Source organism: Anopheles darlingi, chromosome 2, assembly GCF_943734745.1.
Source record: "Anopheles darlingi chromosome 2, idAnoDarlMG_H_01, whole genome shotgun sequence".
In the NCBI taxonomy this organism is placed as follows: Eukaryota; Metazoa; Arthropoda; class Insecta; order Diptera; family Culicidae; genus Anopheles; species Anopheles darlingi.
Window position 1 is genome coordinate 45,618,848 of NC_064874.1, and position 6,591 is coordinate 45,625,438.

Genomic DNA, 6,591 nt, shown 5'->3' on the forward strand with positions numbered 1-6,591 from the left:
TAGTCCATGCGATGCCTGTCCTTTGATACAGTATCATCATTTTGCATCTTCTACGGAAGCATGGGTCGACCACTGGCGAAAATGGGGGAGCAGGCATCTGAGTAAAAGAAGTGGCTACAAAATTGATTAGAAATAGGATGACGTAGTCAATGTTAGAGCAGCGGATGAGTTGGACTTTTAGTGCCTGGTCTGGTGAGATGAAAAAGGGCGCTTTATTTGATTTCCCCGTTTATTTAATTCTTTGGAAGCCTTTATTTGAATCGTCTGCGCCTGAGGACATTAACACTCAATGTGGACTCGTTGCTTTGATTTTACGATGTTTAAAATGGAAACCCGTAAATTTATCGTTACGCTAGTCAAAGTAATTGTGTTTTGCTTTAACGATTATGATGATGGAGGGAACGAAGAGGAATGCTTCAAGGTAGACTTCCCGCGAACAATATTGCTTCAATGCAAACAGAGTGTCTCATTCCAATTTCTTTCCGAGAGCCCGTTGACATCGATCAAGTTTGACGTTTTGATAAACTTTTATAATCATCCTTTAATGCGATACGCTTCCGGCGAACATGACAAACACAAAGAGAAACTCAATGGCGGGAGGGATCGAAAGTTTGTTTGTTTTCTGTTACTATGACGGTTAAAGATGGTAGCTAGCGATTAAATAGCCTGGAACCTTTTCCTAGAAGATGTTTCTCTAACGACGAAAGTTGAACTCAACTCAACAGTTGAAGTGGTTAAAAATGGAAATTGGTAAGGTGAGAATATTCCCCGAAATTTAGCCCGAAAAAGTAAAGGTGGATTGGCCCTTATTCGGTGCAGCTGAAATCTTTAATCTCCCCTTAATCCTCGTAATTGTTGCTAGCAACCGTAGTGGGTCAGATCTCTTCTGTCCTGATAACAACACGCCCTCGATGATCGTTAAGGGAAATCTCTGACAAAATCCCAGCGCAGGAATCTTGAAGACATCATAAAAACCGACTCTTACATTTTGCGTGAGTGGATTCGGTCTCGACCGCATGCCTCACCCCGAAAACCTCTGATGTTTACCCCCCTCCGAGGCCAAGGGTGCGTTAATGATGGGAAACGAAAACATCTTTCTGCACCATACGCGGGGGGCCTCTCCTAGCGTGTGGGGTTGGCACGCCAATCCAAAAATGATGCCCAGGCACGACTGACAGGGCGAGCACGCAGACGGTATACTCGTGAGAATGAAGCATATGAACTGGCAGCAGCGCCACCAGCGGACCCTTCAATCTGAAACCAATCCAATTGTATCAACGGTAGAAATGGAAGAAAGCATTACTGTTCTCCTTTGGTTCTACTTTTGCTCCTTCCTTCTGGTCCCGGTGACTATGGCGGCGACATGCTGGTCAGCATCTTGCGATTGTTTGGTGTCGGTGTCCCTGGGCGAACCTGCGCTCCATGCTCTGCCCGGCCACCGTGTTACAAGATAATGTTTTCAGCATTCAGCAACTCAATTTATGATACCGCCAAATTGGCTTTTCTTCGGCAGGAATTGGATCGAATGCGAGCGCCAACTGGGGTGTGCGGGTGAAGTACGTTTGCTATAGTAATATCCTCTTTCAGCGTGGACCGGGATGGTCCGTGGACCACTGGACCGCTCCGCCAGTCCTACGCGGTTGCTCATTCAATTCATTTCACAGAAGTAAACGATTCCCCGGTGCTCGGTTTGGCATTTGATAGGGAAATCGACAGCGAAACAATAATATCACCGCAACGCGCAACAGGATATGAAACCTTACTTCTCGAATCACCAGATTGCTTTCGTCAAAACAATAAACGTAGCGACGTAGCGGTGTTCGAAGGTGTTTTTGCGGGAATGTTTTGTTCTTTTTCCAAGTTCCAGGTTCTTTGAAGTAGATTGTAAAACCCACGAAGACAATACACCGATTGAGTAACCTACAGTCCATTCGTCATTCCACTTTGCTTGAGGCGTTCCCCATGGCCACTACGGCCAGGAATGAAAATAAGCCTTCAGCCTACATTTAGCAATCGAACGGAACGGAAAGTGGCGTAACCACAAGACTGAATTGTGAAAATAAACGACAATCAGTGGCCAGTAACGGGACCTACCCATGTACACATGCTACTGTCACGTAGGCGCACGTCCCACTCCTCGGCCAAGACGCGAGACTGATGGAAGGAGCGAAGCTTCCTCCGGTGCCCAATCGTATAAGCATTTCTCTTCGTTTCCCTGCTGGAATGCGCATCTTCGTTTCGCTCTAAGCATGATTGAATTTCCCCAGCGCACAAAGCTCTTCTTGCTCACCTTACCGTACCTTTCCACCAGAGCGTATCCTCGGATCGTTCGGTCAACCTGACGAGCGGCGACCTGGCATTGTCAGAACACGATTTATCGTGCCAGGTAAAATGTGGCTCTGAGTGATATATAAACACACACACACACACACGCGGTTGGCCAATATTCCCGGTTCACCTCATGAATATGGTATCGGAAAACTGTTTGGTTAACTGGCATTAAAGAGCTTTGGCTGGATGGTTGCTACGAATGAGATCCAATATCGTTTGACCTATCCATCTGGTGCGATAACCATTGACATGAACTACACTAAAATCATTTATAATCAGGTGCACTTGTAATGCCCAGTGTTGAATCAACTCAATCATTCTCGCTACAAACCACAATTCAGCAACACCGCTTGGATGGACTGGTGACTCATCGAGCGGTATTTGTGGCAATTGCATCACAGTTCCCGATAAATACAGGGAGTTTAAAGAGGGCTTCGAGGGGCTGTTGCGGTGCTGGTGTCTAGTGCTAGTGAGCCGATGCCCCTGGCTATCAATTTCACAGTATTTTCGATGATGGAGGCGCCCAGTAATTAAATATTCCAATGCACGTCTCCCGGGGTGTCCCGGAGAGTGGCAACACGTTCATTAACCTCATCCGAATGGCTGAGCACAGAAACGATATTTGCCAGTATTCAATTTCCCAGAAATTCCTACTCGACACGGCCCGTTCGGCTCAATAGTTTGGGGAAGGCATTAGCATGCTAATTTTAGAAGCGCATCTTCGAACGTAGCCATACACCAATTTTGCTGGATATCAGTCGAGTCGAACGGTATGGTACGGCGGCTAACATGCTCATAGTTTGTAATGAAATTTGAAGCCCGGGAGACAGCATGCCCGGGAGGTGCCAGCCGGTCCACGATACCTGAACGGGCCCAAGGGAATTTACTTACCACTTGAAAGATGTCCTGACGCCTTTCTGCCTTTCTGTAATAGCTTCCGATATCTAACACTAAGCGCGTGCACAAGTGAGTGGCACTTAAGTTTTCGGGATCGAATTTTATTTGGGGTTATTATCCATTGTTCCGTGGGTGTGTTAATCGAACGTGGAGCAAACCACACGGCACACGGGGTTTGTTTATTTGTTCGTTCTAAAGTATCCGATTTCACGTGATCCCGTAGCGCGCAATACGCATACCGCGCTTCACGGTTGAAGGTGTTGCCGTAGTCACTCCGAAGCTGTCGTTAATCCGCAACTTTTCAAATACGTCATCACTCAACACCCCGATTTCCTCGTAGTTTCCACTTGGCCAGTTGCCTGCCCGATACATTAACGATCTAGCGTAGCAATGTAAACTTAATTAATCACTTACGGCACACCAGCCCCTTGGCGCGGTTGATGCGCTCCATCGCACCCCGATCACAAGCACAAGAAGCAACCGCTAGCGTCACCGTCTGTTGCTATCTTCGTATACTTGTTGCTTGTTACTAGCGACCGGGGAGCGTGCCGTACGAGTTTTCCTCGTGTTGAACCGTGACTCCGAACCGTTTAACCTTTCCGTACAACCGCCGGTCGGAAACTGAGTGGCCAGCTGAACCGGTAGCCATGCTCCACCGTCGAGGTCGTGGTGGGCTTTCGCATGATGCTGTTGCTCTCTTCCATACAGGGAGTCTCAAAATAGTGTCACCATTTTTAAATAAAGCTTATTATATTTAGTAGATAATTTCCACCGATAATATTTGAATGCAATTTTCTGGAATGTTGATATGTTTGGTAAAAAATGGATTGTTTTTTGTTGAAATAGTTTATGTTTCAGCCACATAATTCTCCACGATTCATAACCCAAACAAGTACCGAGTGTATGCAAAAGGTCTTTCTAATAATCTAATATAAAAGATACGCCGGTGATAGTAGATTTTCGCAACGTACCGAAAGTCCAATTTTGAGAAAGTGTTTTACGAAGAGGCAAAATGCTTCCCTGCTTATCGATGTAAATAGCAAAATTGGATCGAGCATGATTTGAACTTTATTTTGCTTCCTTATGGTTACTAGTTCCGGGAAGGAATCGATTCCAGTTCCGTTTTGCCGAAAATTGGTTCTAGTTAAGCAGCGATTGTTCAATATTTCCGACTAAGTCTCTCCTGATATGGTGTTTGATGGATTCATTTAAAATTTGCTCAAGCATATCAATGGAAAGCACAAAATTATCAGTGGATTAGATTGATGCTATTGAACTGTTTTGTTATAATGATTACTTTAATCTAATGGCACTTATATTGGTATACTGTGTACATGTATGATTTTAAGTTGGTTTGTGGTCTGGAAACATTTATGTGAATACCATACATACAATTTTAATAAAAAGTTATTAACCAATGCATCAAATAAACATGTTTGCTGTTTCTCTTCAAATAATAACAGTTTGAGGAGCAATTAATAAAACTTATTGTATTGCTCTTTTTTGTTATATTCCCATACAATTTAAAATAATGCATTATAAAAATACCGATTCCCAATACTGTCGAGTAAAGTAAGAATCGAAGCAAAAATATTTTTTACATGAAACATGATGAACTCTTACCACTCAGAGAGGTAGCGTGGACCACAAGGAGAGTTTAGAGAAAAGGAAAATGATGTTGAGTGAAAAACCGAAATGAATTGATATGAATGACTAAAATGAATCCATGTGTGGGTGAGACGGCCTTCAAGCTTAAGTAAAAAGAATAAAATATTTTGCTTATTCGTGTCTACTACCAGGTACCAGCGGTGTACATTTGATGATATCTTGGTATGTTTCCTCAGAACAAATAAATTCAACTTTCTTTTTACGTTACTCACGCAGCCGGAGAGACCGCACGCCAAGGATGAGAGTGAGAGTTGCTTTGCCGGTACCGGGAAAATTGCGGGAAAATTCGACCGACAGACGAGGCGTAGCTGTGCAAAACATGTCCATGTTTCCTAAGTTTTCGTGTTATCTTTCTTGATTTCTCCGAACACTTCAACGCGTTCGCCTTTGGTTTTGTAAAATTGTGTTAAGAGAACCCATAATAAGGGCTACAGCGCATATTTCGCGGTAAAGGAAAATGGCCATATTGAAAGCCGTCACTGAGACCGAGTGATTCATTAGTAAACGTTAAGAGAGGTACAGTACAGAAGTCCAACAGGTCGTTCGGCTTGTTGTTGGGGCTCTTGAAACCAATCTTCTAACTGTGTTAAAAATAATGTAATGTGATTATTATTGTAAACATTAAACAGCTGTCCTTGTCAACAAGCGTAAAAGGTCCTCTGAGCGTACCACGAAATTTATGTGGTAGCTGATTGAATATTTTATCACACGCTATTTTTATCCGAACTTGAATATCTGCGAAAATATAAATGTTTGAATAGTTGCCGAAGGATGAAGCAAAAGAGGAAAAACGGAAACGGAAGGAGAGGAAGTAGATCACACAAGAAGGGACAAGACAATAAAAATAGAGAAAAATAGTCCGTCGGGAAAAAACCCCTCGGTTGACCACATTAACGACAGTTTTACTCACTCACTGATGGTCAAGCGAAATTAATGAGCACATTGTTTGCAGCAGCTGGAATCAGTTTGGATTCGATGGACCATGTTTTCGTGATCTCATCCATCACCAGCCCGATTTGTTGTAAGGTCTGCACTTCCGTCGTAACTCCGATTATCCCAAGCTACGGTACTAATGGGATGCGTTTATTAATCATTAAATACAAAATTAAATTCCACAATCCCATTCATTCGGTGCATCAAAGCGGTTGGGTAAATCAAGCTAATATTCGTATTTTATTGGTATTCGAATCAGTGATGGAAGGATGTGGTTGCACATTACGAGACCAGTGGTAGTGCTCGCAAATTGCCTTTCAGCACAGCAATAACATGAGAACGGGATAACACAAAAGCCAAATTTTAGTTATAACATTGGAACAGTTCTAATTTCACACTACAACTAATATTTTTATAGTGTACAAAATGACAAGACTCGTTCCTAAAATATTGTAAAATAAACATCGCTGATTTCCTGCTTTTATTTTAAAAAATCGGCCGCAGAATCGAATGTTTGTTGAAGCATGCGGTGTACATGCTCTAGATTAAACACAGTGCAAAGAGTGGTTTTAAACATTTAAAAACAACGATGACAAAAAAAGCGGATATGCATGCACTTGATAAGATTTTCGGTTTGGTTCTCAAAGTTTCTTCATTGACAATTACTTATTTTCCTTCTTTCTATCTAGCTCATATATTCGCCATTAAAGCCTTCGACTGATGTTGGTTTTCCATTGAGGAACCTTTTACCGTGATTGATTG